We start from the raw sequence: 16,381 nt of genomic DNA, 5'->3' as shown, positions 1-16,381 counted from the left end.
GATGTATTTCGCCTATTGACGAGGCATTTGGTTACCTTAAGAGAGTCATAGTTACTCCTACCACTTGCACCCAGATTTATCACTGTCACATCCTCAAGCTTTCTCCGGCCAGTTCACCACAAGCGATACGCCATTATCTGTCGACATAAAGTGTTTCACAGTACTACTGCTGGCAGCTCCTCGGTTTGCAGATGTATTTCGCGTGTTGACGAGGCATTTGGCTACCTTAAGAGAGTCATAGTTACTCCTGCCACTTGCTCCCCGTTCTACCACAGTCACATCTACAAGCTTACTCTGGCCAGTTCACCAGAAGCAATACGCCATTATTTGTTGACCTTAAGACTTTCACAGTACTCCTTGCGGGAGCTCCTCGGGATTGCCAATGTAATTCGCCTTTTGACGTGGCATTTGGCTACTCTAAGAGAGTCATAGTTACTCCTGCCAGTTGCTCCCCGTTTTACCACAGTCACATCTACAAGCTTACTCTGGCCGTTCACCAGAAGCGATACGCCATTATTTGTTGACCTTAAGACTTTCACAGTACTCCTTCCGGGAGCTCATCGAGAATGCCGATGTTTTTCGCCTGTTGACGAGGCATTTTTCTACCTTAAGAGAGTCATTGTTACACCTGCCAAATGCTCGCCGTTAGCCCCAGCCACATTTTCAAGCTTCCTCTGGCCCAGTTCACCTGAAGCTGTACACCATTATTTGTCGGCTTTGAGACCTTCACTGTACTCCTGCCGGGAGCACCTCGAGTTTGCACCTTGCACCCAGATTTATCACTGTCACATCCTCAAGCTTTCTCCGGCCAGTTCACCACAAGCGATACGCCATTATCTGTCGACATAAAGTGTTTCACAGTACTACTGCTGGCAGCTCCTCGGTTTGCAGATGTATTTCGCATGTTGACGAGGCATTTGGCCACCTTAAGAGAGTCATAGTTACTCCTGCCACTTGCTCCCCGTTCTACCACAGTCACATCTACAAGCTTACTCTGGCCAGTTCACCAGAAGCGATACGCCATTATTTGTTGACCTTAAGACTTTCACAGTACTCCTTGCGGGAGCTCCTCGGGATTGCCAATGTAATTCGCCTTTTGACGAGGCATTTGGCTACCCTAAGAGAGTCATAGTTACTCCTGCCAGTTGCTTCCCGTTTTACCACAGTCACATCTACAAGCTTACTCTGGCCGTTCACCAGAGGCGATACGCCATTATTTGTTGACCTTAAGACTTTCACAGTACTCCTTCCGGGAGCTCATCGAGAATGCCGATGTTTTTCGCCTGTTGACGAGGCATTTTTCTACCTTAAGAGAGTCATCGTTACACCTGCCAAATGCTCGCCGTTAACCACAGCCACATTTTCAAGCTTCCTCTGGCCCAGTTCACCTGAAGCGGTACACCATTATTTGTCGGCTTTGAGACCTTCACTGTACTCCTGCCGGGAGCACCTCGAGTTTGCCGATGTATTTCGCCTATTGACGAGGCATTTGGCTACCCTAAGAGAGTCATAGTTACTCCTGCCACTTGCTCCCCGTTCTACCACAGTCACATCTACAAGCTTACTCTGGCCAGTTCACCAGAAGCGATACGCCATTATTTGTTGACCTTAAGACTTTCACAGTACTCCTTGCGGGAGCTCCTCGGGATTGCCAATGTAATTCGCCTTTTGACGAGGTATTTGGCTACTCTAAGAGAGTCATAGTTACTCCTGCCAGTTGCTCCCCGTTTTACCACAGTCACATCTACAAGCTTACTCTGGCCGTTCACCAGAAGCGATACGCCATTTTTTGTTGACCTTAAGACTTTCACAGTACTCCTTCCGGGAGCTCATCGAGAATGCCGATGTTTCTCGCCTGTTGACGAGGCATTTTTCTACCTTAAGAGAGTCATTGTTACACCTGCCAAATGCTCGCCGTTAGCCACAGCCACATTTTCAAGCTTCCTCTGGCCCAGTTCACCTGAAGCGGTACACCATTCTTTGTCGGCTTTGAGACCTTCACTGTACTCCTGCCGGGAGCACCTCGAGTTTTCCGATGTATTTCGCCTATTGACGAGGCATTTGGGTACCTTAAGAGAGTCATAGTTACTCCTACCACTTGCACCCAGATTTATCACTGTCACATCCTCAAGCTTTCTCCGGCCAGTTCACCACAAGCGATACGCCATTATCTGTCGACATAAAGTGTTTCACAGTACTACTGCTGGCAGCTCCTCGGTTTGCAGTTGTATTTCGCGTGTTGACGAGGCATTTGGCTACCTTAAGAGAGTCATAGTTACTCCTGCCACTTGCTCCCCGTTCTACCACCGTCACATCTACAAGCTTACTCTGGCCAGTTCACCAGAAGCAATACGCCATTATTTGTTGACCTTAAGACTTTCACAGTACTCCTTGCGGGAGCTCCTCGGGATTGCCAATGTAATTCGCCTTTTGACGAGGCATTTGGCTACTCTAAGAGAGTCATAGTTACTCCTGCCAGTTGCTCCCCGTTTTACCACAGTCACATCTACAAGCTTACTCTGGCCGTTCACCAGAGGCGATACGCCATTATTTGTTGACCTTAAGACTTTCACAGTACTCCTTCCGGGAGCTCATCGAGAATGCCGATGTTTTTCGCCTGTTGACGAGGCATTTTTCTACCTTAAGAGAGTCATTGTTACACCTGCCAAATGCTCGCCGTTAGCCCCAGCCACATTTTCAAGCTTCCTCTGGCCCAGTTCACCTGAAGCTGTACACCATTATTTGTCGGCTTTGAGACCTTCACTGTACTCCTGCCGGGAGCACCTCGAGTTTGCACCTTGCACCCAGATTTATCACTGTCACATCCTCAAGCTTTCTCCGGCCAGTTCACCAGAAGCGATACGCCATTATTTGTTGACCTTAAGACTTTCACAGTACTCCTTGCGGGAGCTCCTCGGGATTGCCAATGTAATTCGCCTTTTGACGAGGCATTTGGCTACCCTAAGAGAGTCATAGTTACTCCTGCCAGTTGCTCCCCGTTTTACCACAGTCACATCTACAAGCTTACTCTGGCCGTTCACCAGAAGCGATACGCCATTATTTGTTGACCTTAAGACTTTCACAGTACTCCTTCCGGGAGCTCATCGAGAATGCCGATGTTTTTCGCCTGTTGACGAGGCATTTTTCTACCTTAAGAGAGTCATCGTTACACCTGCCAAATGCTCGCCGTTAACCACAGCCACATTTTCAAGCTTCCTCTGGCCCAGTTCACCTGAAGCGGTACACCATTATTTGTCGGCTTTGAGACCTTCACTGTACTCCTGCCGGGAGCACCTCGAGTTTGCAGATGTATTTCGCCTATTGACGAGGCATTTGGCTACCCTAAGAGAGTCATAGTTACTCCTGCCACTTGCTCCCCGTTCTACCACAGTCACATCTACAAGCTTACTCTGGCCAGTTCACCAGAAGCGATACGCCATTATTTGTTGACCTTAAGACTTTCACAGTACTCCTTGCGGGAGCTCCTCGGGATTGCCAATGTAATTCGCCTTTTGACGAGGTATTTGGCTACTCTAAGAGAGTCATAGTTACTCCTGCCAGTTGCTCCCCGTTTTACCACAGTCACATCTACAAGCTTACTCTGGCCGTTCACCAGAAGCGATACGCCATTTTTTGTTGACCTTAAGACTTTCACAGTACTCCTTCCGGGAGCTCATCGAGAATGCCGATGTTTCTCGCCTGTTGACGAGGCATTTTTCTACCTTAAGAGAGTCATTGTTACACCTGCCAAATGCTCGCCGTTAGCCACAGCCACATTTTCAAGCTTCCTCTGGCCCAGTTCACCTGAAGCGGTACACCATTCTTTGTCGGCTTTGAGACCTTCACTGTACTCCTGCCGGGAGCACCTCGAGTTTTCCGATGTATTTCGCCTATTGACGAGGCATTTGGTTACCTTAAGAGAGTCATAGTTACTCCTACCACTTGCACCCAGATTTATCACTGTCACATCCTCAAGCTTTCTCCGGCCAGTTCACCACAAGCGATACGCCATTATCTGTCGACATAAAGTGTTTCACAGTACTACTGCTGGCAGCTCCTCGGTTTGCAGTTGTATTTCGCGTGTTGACGAGGCATTTGGCTACCTTAAGAGAGTCATAGTTACTCCTGCCACTTGCTCCCCGTTCTACCACCGTCACATCTACAAGCTTACTCTGGCCAGTTCACCAGAAGCAATACGCCATTATTTGTTGACCTTAAGACTTTCACAGTACTCCTTGCGGGATCTCCTCGGGATTGCCAATGTAATTCGCCTTTTGACGAGGCATTTGGCTACTCTAAGAGAGTCATAGTTACTCCTGCCAGTTGCTCCCCGTTTTACCACAGTCACATCTACAAGCTTACTCTGGCCGTTCACCAGAGGCGATACGCCATTATTTGTTGACCTTAAGACTTTCACAGTACTCCTTCCGGGAGCTCATCGAGAATGCCGATGTTTTTCGCCTGTTGACGAGGCATTTTTCTACCTTAAGAGAGTCATTGTTACACCTGCCAAATGCTCGCCGTTAACCACAGCCACATTTTCAAGCTTCCTCTGGCCCAGTTCACCTGAAGCTGTACACCATTATTTGTCGGCTTTGAGACCTTCACTGTACTCCTGCCGGGAGCACCTCGAGTTTGCACCTTGCACCCAGATTTATCACTGTCACATCCTCAAGCTTTCTCCGGCCAGTTCACCACAAGCGATACGCCATTATCTGTCGACATAAAGTGTTTCACAGTACTACTGCTGGCAGCTCCTCGGTTTGCAGATGTATTTCGCATGTTGACGAGGCATTTGGCCACCTTAAGAGAGTCATAGTTACTCCTGCCACTTGCTCCCCGTTCTACCACAGTCACATCTACAAGCTTACTCTGGCCAGTTCACCAGAAGCGATACGCCATTATTTGTTGACCTTAAGACTTTCACAGTACTCCTTGCGGGAGCTCCTCGGGATTGCCAATGTAATTCGCCTTTTGACGAGGCATTTGGCTACCCTAAGAGAGTCATAGTTACTCCTGCCAGTTGCTCCCCGTTTTACCACAGTCACATCTACAAGCTTACTCTGGCCGTTCACCAGAGGCGATACGCCATTATTTGTTGACCTTAAGACTTTCACAGTACTCCTTCCGGGAGCTCATCGAGAATGCCGATGTTTTTCGCCTGTTGACGAGGCATTTTTCTACCTTAAGAGAGTCATCGTTACACCTGCCAAATGCTCGCCGTTAACCACAGCCACATTTTCAAGCTTCCTCTGGCCCAGTTCACCTGAAGCGGTACACCATTATTTGTCGGCTTTGAGACCTTCACTGTACTCCTGCCGGGAGCACCTCGAGTTTGCACCTTGCACCCAGATTTATCACTGTCACATCCTCAAGCTTTCTCCGGCCAGTTCACCAGAAGCGATACGCCATTATTTGTTGACCTTAAGACTTTCACAGTACTCCTTGCGGGAGCTCCTCGGGATTGCCAATGTAATTCGCCTTTTGACGAGGCATTTGGCTACCCTAAGAGAGTCATAGTTACTCCTGCCAGTTGCTCCCCGTTTTACCACAGTCACATCTACAAGCTTACTCTGGCCGTTCACCAGAAGCGATACGCCATTATTTGTTGACCTTAAGACTTTCACAGTACTCCTTCCGGGAGCTCATCGAGAATGCCGATGTTTTTCGCCTGTTGACGAGGCATTTTTCTACCTTAAGAGAGTCATCGTTACACCTGCCAAATGCTCGCCGTTAACCACAGCCACATTTTCAAGCTTCCTCTGGCCCAGTTCACCTGAAGCGGTACACCATTATTTGTCGGCTTTGAGACCTTCACTGTACTCCTGCCGGGAGCACCTCGAGTTTGCAGATGTATTTCGCCTATTGACGAGGCATTTGGCTACCCTAAGAGAGTCATAGTTACTCCTGCCACTTGCTCCCCGTTCTACCACAGTCACATCTACAAGCTTACTCTGGCCAGTTCACCAGAAGCGATACGCCATTATTTGTTGACCTTAAGACTTTCACAGTACTCCTTGCGGGAGCTCCTCGGGATTGCCAATGTAATTCGCCTTTTGACGAGGTATTTGGCTACTCTAAGAGAGTCATAGTTACTCCTGCCAGTTGCTCCCCGTTTTACCACAGTCACATCTACAAGCTTACTCTGGCCGTTCACCAGAAGCGATACGCCATTTTTTGTTGACCTTAAGACTTTCACAGTACTCCTTCCGGGAGCTCATCGAGAATGCCGATGTTTCTCGCCTGTTGACGAGGCATTTTTCTACCTTAAGAGAGTCATTGTTACACCTGCCAAATGCTCGCCGTTAGCCACAGCCACATTTTCAAGCTTCCTCTGGCCCAGTTCACCTGAAGCGGTACACCATTCTTTGTCGGCTTTGAGACCTTCACTGTACTCCTGCCGGGAGCACCTCGAGTTTTCCGATGTATTTCGCCTATTGACGAGGCATTTGGTTACCTTAAGAGAGTCATAGTTACTCCTACCACTTGCACCCAGATTTATCACTGTCACATCCTCAAGCTTTCTCCGGCCAGTTCACCACAAGCGATACGCCATTATCTGTCGACATAAAGTGTTTCACAGTACTACTGCTGGCAGCTCCTCGGTTTGCAGTTGTATTTCGCGTGTTGACGAGGCATTTGGCTACCTTAAGAGAGTCATAGTTACTCCTGCCACTTGCTCCCCGTTCTACCACCGTCACATCTACAAGCTTACTCTGGCCAGTTCACCAGAAGCAATACGCCATTATTTGTTGACCTTAAGACTTTCACAGTACTCCTTGCGGGATCTCCTCGGGATTGCCAATGTAATTCGCCTTTTGACGAGGCATTTGGCTACTCTAAGAGAGTCATAGTTACTCCTGCCAGTTGCTCCCCGTTTTACCACAGTCACATCTACAAGCTTACTCTGGCCGTTCACCAGAGGCGATACGCCATTATTTGTTGACCTTAAGACTTTCACAGTACTCCTTCCGGGAGCTCATCGAGAATGCCGATGTTTTTCGCCTGTTGACGAGGCATTTTTCTACCTTAAGAGAGTCATTGTTACACCTGCCAAATGCTCGCCGTTAACCACAGCCACATTTTCAAGCTTCCTCTGGCCCAGTTCACCTGAAGCTGTACACCATTATTTGTCGGCTTTGAGACCTTCACTGTACTCCTGCCGGGAGCACCTCGAGTTTGCACCTTGCACCCAGATTTATCACTGTCACATCCTCAAGCTTTCTCCGGCCAGTTCACCACAAGCGATACGCCATTATCTGTCGACATAAAGTGTTTCACAGTACTACTGCTGGCAGCTCCTCGGTTTGCAGATGTATTTCGCATGTTGACGAGGCATTTGGCCACCTTAAGAGAGTCATAGTTACTCCTGCCACTTGCTCCCCGTTCTACCACAGTCACATCTACAAGCTTACTCTGGCCAGTTCACCAGAAGCGATACGCCATTATTTGTTGACCTTAAGACTTTCACAGTACTCCTTGCGGGAGCTCCTCGGGATTGCCAATGTAATTCGCCTTTTGACGAGGCATTTGGCTACCCTAAGAGAGTCATAGTTACTCCTGCCAGTTGCTCCCCGTTTTACCACAGTCACATCTACAAGCTTACTCTGGCCGTTCACCAGAGGCGATACGCCATTATTTGTTGACCTTAAGACTTTCACAGTACTCCTTCCGGGAGCTCATCGAGAATGCCGATGTTTTTCGCCTGTTGACGAGGCATTTTTCTACCTTAAGAGAGTCATCGTTACACCTGCCAAATGCTCGCCGTTAACCACAGCCACATTTTCAAGCTTCCTCTGGCCCAGTTCACCTGAAGCGGTACACCATTATTTGTCGGCTTTGAGACCTTCACTGTACTCCTGCCGGGAGCACCTCGAGTTTGCCGATGTATTTCGCCTATTGACGAGGCTTTTGGCTACCCTAAGAGAGTCATAGTTACTCCTGCCACTTGCTCCCCGTTCTACCACAGTCACATCTACAAGCTTACTCTGGCCAGTTCACCAGAAGCGATACGCCATTATTTGTTGACCTTAAGACTTTCACAGTACTCCTTGCGGGAGCTCCTCGGGATTGCCAATGTAATTCGCCTTTTGACGAGGTATTTGGCTACTCTAAGAGAGTCATAGTTACTCCTGCCAGTTGCTCCCCGTTTTACCACAGTCACATCTACAAGCTTACTCTGGCCGTTCACCAGAAGCGATACGCCATTTTTTGTTGACCTTAAGACTTTCACAGTACTCCTTCCGGGAGCTCATCGAGAATGCCGATGTTTCTCGCCTGTTGACGAGGCATTTTTCTACCTTAAGAGAGTCATTGTTACACCTGCCAAATGCTCGCCGTTAGCCACAGCCACATTTTCAAGCTTCCTCTGGCCCAGTTCACCTGAAGCGGTACACCATTCTTTGTCGGCTTTGAGACCTTCACTGTACTCCTGCCGGGAGCACCTCGAGTTTTCCGATGTATTTCGCCTATTGACGAGGCATTTGGTTACCTTAAGAGAGTCATAGTTACTCCTACCACTTGCACCCAGATTTATCACTGTCACATCCTCAAGCTTTCTCCGGCCAGTTCACCACAAGCGATACGCCATTATCTGTCGACATAAAGTGTTTCACAGTACTACTGCTGGCAGCTCCTCGGTTTGCAGATGTATTTCGCGTGTTGACGAGGCATTTGGCTACCTTAAGAGAGTCATAGTTACTCCTGCCACTTGCTCCCCGTTCTACCACAGTCACATCTACAAGCTTACTCTGGCCAGTTCACCAGAAGCAATACGCCATTATTTGTTGACCTTAAGACTTTCACAGTACTCCTTGCGGGAGCTCCTCCGGATTGCCAATGTAATTCGCCTTTTGACGAGGCATTTGGCTACTCTAAGAGAGTCATAGTTACTCCTGCCAGTTGCTCCCCGTTTTACCACAGTCACATCTACAAGCTTACTCTGGCCGTTCACCAGAAGCGATACGCCATTATTTGTTGACCTTAAGACTTTCACAGTACTCCTTCCGGGAGCTCATCGAGAATGCCGATGTTTTTCGCCTGTTGACGAGGCATTTTTCTACCTTAAGAGAGTCATTGTTACACCTGCCAAATGCTCGCCGTTAGCCCCAGCCACATTTTCAAGCTTCCTCTGGCCCAGTTCACCTGAAGCTGTACACCATTATTTGTCGGCTTTGAGACCTTCACTGTACTCCTGCCGGGAGCACCTCGAGTTTGCACCTTGCACCCAGATTTATCACTGTCACATCCTCAAGCTTTCTCCGGCCAGTTCACCACAAGCGATACGCCATTATCTGTCGACATAAAGTGTTTCACAGTACTACTGCTGGCAGCTCCTCGGTTTGCAGATGTATTTCGCATGTTGACGAGGCATTTGGCCACCTTAAGAGAGTCATAGTTACTCCTGCCACTTGCTCCCCGTTCTACCACAGTCACATCTACAAGCTTACTCTGGCCAGTTCACCAGAAGCGATACGCCATTATTTGTTGACCTTAAGACTTTCACAGTACTCCTTGCGGGAGCTCCTCGGGATTGCCAATGTAATTCGCCTTTTGACGAGGCATTTGGCTACCCTAAGAGAGTCATAGTTACTCCTGCCAGTTGCTTCCCGTTTTACCACAGTCACATCTACAAGCTTACTCTGGCCGTTCACCAGAGGCGATACGCCATTATTTGTTGACCTTAAGACTTTCACAGTACTCCTTCCGGGAGCTCATCGAGAATGCCGATGTTTTTCGCCTGTTGACGAGGCATTTTTCTACCTTAAGAGAGTCATCGTTACACCTGCCAAATGCTCGCCGTTAACCACAGCCACATTTTCAAGCTTCCTCTGGCCCAGTTCACCTGAAGCGGTACACCATTATTTGTCGGCTTTGAGACCTTCACTGTACTCCTGCCGGGAGCACCTCGAGTTTGCCGATGTATTTCGCCTATTGACGAGGCATTTGGCTACCCTAAGAGAGTCATAGTTACTCCTGCCACTTGCTCCCCGTTCTACCACAGTCACATCTACAAGCTTACTCTGGCCAGTTCACCAGAAGCGATACGCCATTATTTGTTGACCTTAAGACTTTCACAGTACTCCTTGCGGGAGCTCCTCGGGATTGCCAATGTAATTCGCCTTTTGACGAGGTATTTGGCTACTCTAAGAGAGTCATAGTTACTCCTGCCAGTTGCTCCCCGTTTTACCACAGTCACATCTACAAGCTTACTCTGGCCGTTCACCAGAAGCGATACGCCATTTTTTGTTGACCTTAAGACCTTCACAGTACTCCTTCCGGGAGCTCATCGAGAATGCCGATGTTTCTCGCCTGTTGACGAGGCATTTTTCTACCTTAAGAGAGTCATTGTTACACCTGCCAAATGCTCGCCGTTAGCCACAGCCACATTTTCAAGCTTCCTCTGGCCCAGTTCACCTGAAGCGGTACACCATTCTTTGTCGGCTTTGAGACCTTCACTGTACTCCTGCCGGGAGCACCTCGAGTTTTCCGATGTATTTCGCCTATTGACGAGGCATTTGGTTACCTTAAGAGAGTCATAGTTACTCCTACCACTTGCACCGAGATTTATCACTGTCACATCCTCAAGCTTTCTCCGGCCAGTTCACCACAAGCGATACGCCATTATCTGTCGACATAAAGTGTTTCACAGTACTACTGCTGGCAGCTCCTCGGTTTGCAGTTGTATTTCGCGTGTTGACGAGGCATTTGGCTACCTTAAGAGAGTCATAGTTACTCCTGCCACTTGCTCCCCGTTCTACCACCGTCACATCTACAAGCTTACTCTGGCCAGTTCACCAGAAGCAATACGCCATTATTTGTTGACCTTAAGACTTTCACAGTACTCCTTGCGGGAGCTCCTCGGGATTGCCAATGTAATTCGCCTTTTGACGAGGCATTTGGCTACTCTAAGAGAGTCATAGTTACTCCTGCCAGTTGCTCCCCGTTTTACCACAGTCACATCTACAAGCTTACTCTGGCCGTTCACCAGAGGCGATACGCCATTATTTGTTGACCTTAAGACTTTCACAGTACTCCTTCCGGGAGCTCATCGAGAATGCCGATGTTTTTCGCCTGTTGACGAGGCATTTTTCTACCTTAAGAGAGTCATTGTTACACCTGCCAAATGCTCGCCGTTAGCCACAGCCACATTTTCAAGCTTCCTCTGGCCCAGTTCACCTGAAGCTGTACACCATTATTTGTCGGCTTTGAGACCTTCACTGTACTCCTGCCGGGAGCACCTCGAGTTTGCACCTTGCACCCAGATTTATCACTGTCACATCCTCAAGCTTTCTCCGGCCACTTCACCACAAGCGATACGCCATTATCTGTCGACATAAAGTGTTTCACAGTACTACTGCTGGCAGCTCCTCGGTTTGCAGATGTATTTCGCGTGTTGACGAGGCATTTGGCTACCTTAAGAGAGTCATAGTTACTCCTGCCACTTGCTCCCCGTTCTACCACAGTCACATCTACAAGCTTACTCTGGCCAGTTCACCAGAAGCAATACGCCATTATTTGTTGACCTTAAGACTTTCACAGTACTCCTTGCGGGAGCTCCTCGGGATTGCCAATGTAATTCGCCTTTTGACGAGGCATTTGGCTACTCTAAGAGAGTCATAGTTACTCCTGCCAGTTGCTCCCCGTTTTACCACAGTCACATCTACAAGCTTACTCTGGCCGTTCACCAGAAGCGATACGCCATTATTTGTTGACCTTAAGACTTTCACAGTACTCCTTCCGGGAGCTCATCGAGAATGCCGATGTTTTTCGCCTGTTGACGAGGCATTTTTCTACCTTAAGAGAGTCATTGTTACACCTGCCAAATGCTCGCCGTTAGCCCCAGCCACATTTTCAAGCTTCCTCTGGCCCAGTTCACCTGAAGCTGTACACCATTATTTGTCGGCTTTGAGACCTTCACTGTACTCCTGCCGGGAGCACCTCGAGTTTGCACCTTGCACCCAGATTTATCACTGTCACATCCTCAAGCTTTCTCCGGCCAGTTCACCACAAGCGATACGCCATTATCTGTCGACATAAAGTGTTTCACAGTACTACTGCTGGCAGCTCCTCGGTTTGCAGATGTATTTCGCATGTTGACGAGGCATTTGGCCACCTTAAGAGAGTCATAGTTACTCCTGCCACTTGCTCCCCGTTCTACCACAGTCACATCTACAAGCTTACTCTGGCCAGTTCACCAGAAGCGATACGCCATTATTTGTTGACCTTAAGACTTTCACAGTACTCCTTGCGGGAGCTCCTCGGGATTGCCAATGTAATTCGCCTTTTGACGAGGCATTTGGCTACCCTAAGAGAGTCATAGTTACTCCTGCCAGTTGCTTCCCGTTTTACCACAGTCACATCTACAAGCTTACTCTGGCCGTTCACCAGAGGCGATACGCCATTATTTGTTGACCTTAAGACTTTCACAGTACTCCTTCCGGGAGCTCATCGAGAATGCCGATGTTTTTCGCCTGTTGACGAGGCATTTTTCTACCTTAAGAGAGTCATCGTTACACCTGCCAAATGCTCGCCGTTAACCACAGCCACATTTTCAAGCTTCCTCTGGCCCAGTTCACCTGAAGCGGTACACCATTATTTGTCGGCTTTGAGACCTTCACTGTACTCCTGCCGGGAGCACCTCGAGTTTGCCGATGTATTTCGCCTATTGACGAGGCATTTGGCTACCCTAAGAGAGTCATAGTTACTCCTGCCACTTGCTCCCCGTTCTACCACAGTCACATCTACAAGCTTACTCTGGCCAGTTCACCAGAAGCGATACGCCATTATTTGTTGACCTTAAGACTTTCACAGTACTCCTTGCGGGAGCTCCTCGGGATTGCCAATGTAATTCGCCTTTTGACGAGGTATTTGGCTACTCTAAGAGAGTCATAGTTACTCCTGCCAGTTGCTCCCCGTTTTACCACAGTCACATCTACAAGCTTACTCTGGCCGTTCACCAGAAGCGATACGCCATTTTATTGACCTTAAGACTTTCACAGTACTCCTTCCGGGAGCTCATCGAGAATGCCGATGTTTCTCGCCTGTTGACGAGGCATTTTTCTACCTTAAGAGAGTCATTGTTACACCTGCCAAATGCTCGCCGTTAGCCACAGCCACATTTTCAAGCTTCCTCTGGCCCAGTTCACCTGAAGCGGTACACCATTCTTTGTCGGCTTTGAGACCTTCACTGTACTCCTGCCGGGAGCACCTCGAGTTTTCCGATGTATTTCGCCTATTGACGAGGCATTTGGTTACCTTAAGAGAGTCATAGTTACTCCTACCACTTGCACCCAGATTTATCACTGTCACATCCTCAAGCTTTCTCCGGCCAGTTCACCACAAGCGATACGCCATTATCTGTCGACATAAAGTGTTTCACAGTACTACTGCTGGCAGCTCCTCGGTTTGCAGTTGTATTTCGCGTGTTGACGAGGCATTTGGCTACCTTAAGAGAGTCATAGTTACTCCTGCCACTTGCTCCCCGTTCTACCACCGTCACATCTACAAGCTTACTCTGGCCAGTTCACCAGAAGCAATACGCCATTATTTGTTGACCTTAAGACTTTCACAGTACTCCTTGCGGGAGCTCCTCGGGATTGCCAATGTAATTCGCCTTTTGACGAGGCATTTGGCTACTCTAAGAGAGTCATAGTTACTCCTGCCAGTTGCTCCCCGTTTTACCACAGTCACATCTACAAGCTTACTCTGGCCGTTCACCAGAGGCGATACGCCATTATTTGTTGACCTTAAGACTTTCACAGTACTCCTTCCGGGAGCTCATCGAGAATGCCGATGTTTTTCGCCTGTTGACGAGGCATTTTTCTACCTTAAGAGAGTCATTGTTACACCTGCCAAATGCTCGCCGTTAGCCACAGCCACATTTTCAAGCTTCCTCTGGCCCAGTTCACCTGAAGCTGTACACCATTATTTGTCGGCTTTGAGACCTTCACTGTACTCCTGCCGGGAGCACCTCGAGTTTGCACCTTGCACCCAGATTTATCACTGTCACATCCTCAAGCTTTCTCCGGCCAGTTCACCACAAGCGATACGCCATTATCTGTCGACATAAAGTGTTTCACAGTACTACTGCTGGCAGCTCCTCGGTTTGCAGATGTATTTCGCATGTTGACGAGGCATTTGGCCACCTTAAGAGAGTCATAGTTACTCCTGCCACTTGCTCCCCGTTCTACCACAGTCACATCTACAAGCTTACTCTGGCCAGTTCACCAGAAGCGATACGCCATTATTTGTTGACCTTAAGACTTTCACAGTACTCCTTGCGGGAGCTCCTCGGGATTGCCAATGTAATTCGCCTTTTGACGAGGCATTTGGCTACCCTAAGAGAGTCATAGTTACTCCTGCCAGTTGCTCCCCGTTTTACCACAGTCACATCTACAAGCTTACTCTGGCCGTTCACCAGAGGCGATACGCCATTATTTGTTGACCTTAAGACTTTCACAGTACTCCTTCCGGGAGCTCATCGAGAATGCCGATGTTTTTCGCCTGTTGACGAGGCATTTTTCTACCTTAAGAGAGTCATCGTTACACCTGCCAAATGCTCGCCGTTAACCACAGCCACATTTTCAAGCTTCCTCTGGCCCAGTTCACCTGAAGCGGTACACCATTATTTGTCGGCTTTGAGACCTTCACTGTACTCCTGCCGGGAGCACCTCGAGTTTGCCGATGTATTTCGCCTATTGACGAGGCTTTTGGCTACCCTAAGAGAGTCATAGTTACTCCTGCCACTTGCTCCCCGTTCTACCACAGTCACATCTACAAGCTTACTCTGGCCAGTTCACCAGAAGCGATACGCCATTATTTGTTGACCTTAAGACTTTCACAGTACTCCTTGCGGGAGCTCCTCGGGATTGCCAATGTAATTCGCCTTTTGACGAGGTATTTGGCTACTCTAAGAGAGTCATAGTTACTCCTGCCAGTTGCTCCCCGTTTTACCACAGTCACATCTACAAGCTTACTCTGGCCGTTCACCAGAAGCGATACGCCATTTTTTGTTGACCTTAAGACTTTCACAGTACTCCTTCCGGGAGCTCATCGAGAATGCCGATGTTTCTCGCCTGTTGACGAGGCATTTTTCTACCTTAAGAGAGTCATTGTTACACCTGCCAAATGCTCGCCGTTAGCCACAGCCACATTTTCAAGCTTCCTCTGGCCCAGTTCACCTGAAGCGGTACACCATTCTTTGTCGGCTTTGAGACCTTCACTGTACTCCTGCCGGGAGCACCTCGAGTTTTCCGATGTATTTCGCCTATTGACGAGGCATTTGGTTACCTTAAGAGAGTCATAGTTACTCCTACCACTTGCACCCAGATTTATCACTGTCACATCCTCAAGCTTTCTCCGGCCAGTTCACCACAAGCGATACGCCATTATCTGTCGACATAAAGTGTTTCACAGTACTACTGCTGGCAGCTCCTCGGTTTGCAGATGTATTTCGCGTGTTGACGAGGCATTTGGCTACCTTAAGAGAGTCATAGTTACTCCTGCCACTTGCTCCCCGTTCTACCACAGTCACATCTACAAGCTTACTCTGGCCAGTTCACCAGAAGCAATACGCCATTATTTGTTGACCTTAAGACTTTCACAGTACTCCTTGCGGGAGCTCCTCCGGATTGCCAATGTAATTCGCCTTTTGACGAGGCATTTGGCTACTCTAAGAGAGTCATAGTTACTCCTGCCAGTTGCTCCCCGTTTTACCACAGTCACATCTACAAGCTTACTCTGGCCGTTCACCAGAAGCGATACGCCATTATTTGTTGACCTTAAGACTTTCACAGTACTCCTTCCGGGAGCTCATCGAGAATGCCGATGTTTTTCGCCTGTTGACGAGGCATTTTTCTACCTTAAGAGAGTCATTGTTACACCTGCCAAATGCTCGCCGTTAGCCCCAGCCACATTTTCAAGCTTCCTCTGGCCCAGTTCACCTGAAGCTGTACACCATTATTTGTCGGCTTTGAGACCTTCACTGTACTCCTGCCGGGAGCACCTCGAGTTTGCACCTTGCACCCAGATTTATCACTGTCACATCCTCAAGCTTTCTCCGGCCAGTTCACCACAAGCGATACGCCATTATCTGTCGACATAAAGTGTTTCACAGTACTACTGCTGGCAGCTCCTCGGTTTGCAGATGTATTTCGCATGTTGACGAGGCATTTGGCCACCTTAAGAGAGTCATAGTTACTCCTGCCACTTGCTCCCCGTTCTACCACAGTCACATCTACAAGCTTACTCTGGCCAGTTCACCAGAAGCGATACGCCATTATTTGTTGACCTTAAGACTTTCACAGTACTCCTTGCGGGAGCTCCTCGGGATTGCCAATGTAATTCGCCTTTTGACGAGGCATTTGGCTACCCTAAGAGA

The sequence above is a fragment of the Schistocerca nitens genome, chromosome 12, assembly GCF_023898315.1.
Source record: "Schistocerca nitens isolate TAMUIC-IGC-003100 chromosome 12, iqSchNite1.1, whole genome shotgun sequence".
Taxonomy (NCBI): domain Eukaryota; kingdom Metazoa; phylum Arthropoda; class Insecta; order Orthoptera; family Acrididae; genus Schistocerca; species Schistocerca nitens.
The sequence above is the reverse complement of the archived record's forward strand: the minus strand, read 5'-3'. Positions refer to the sequence as shown.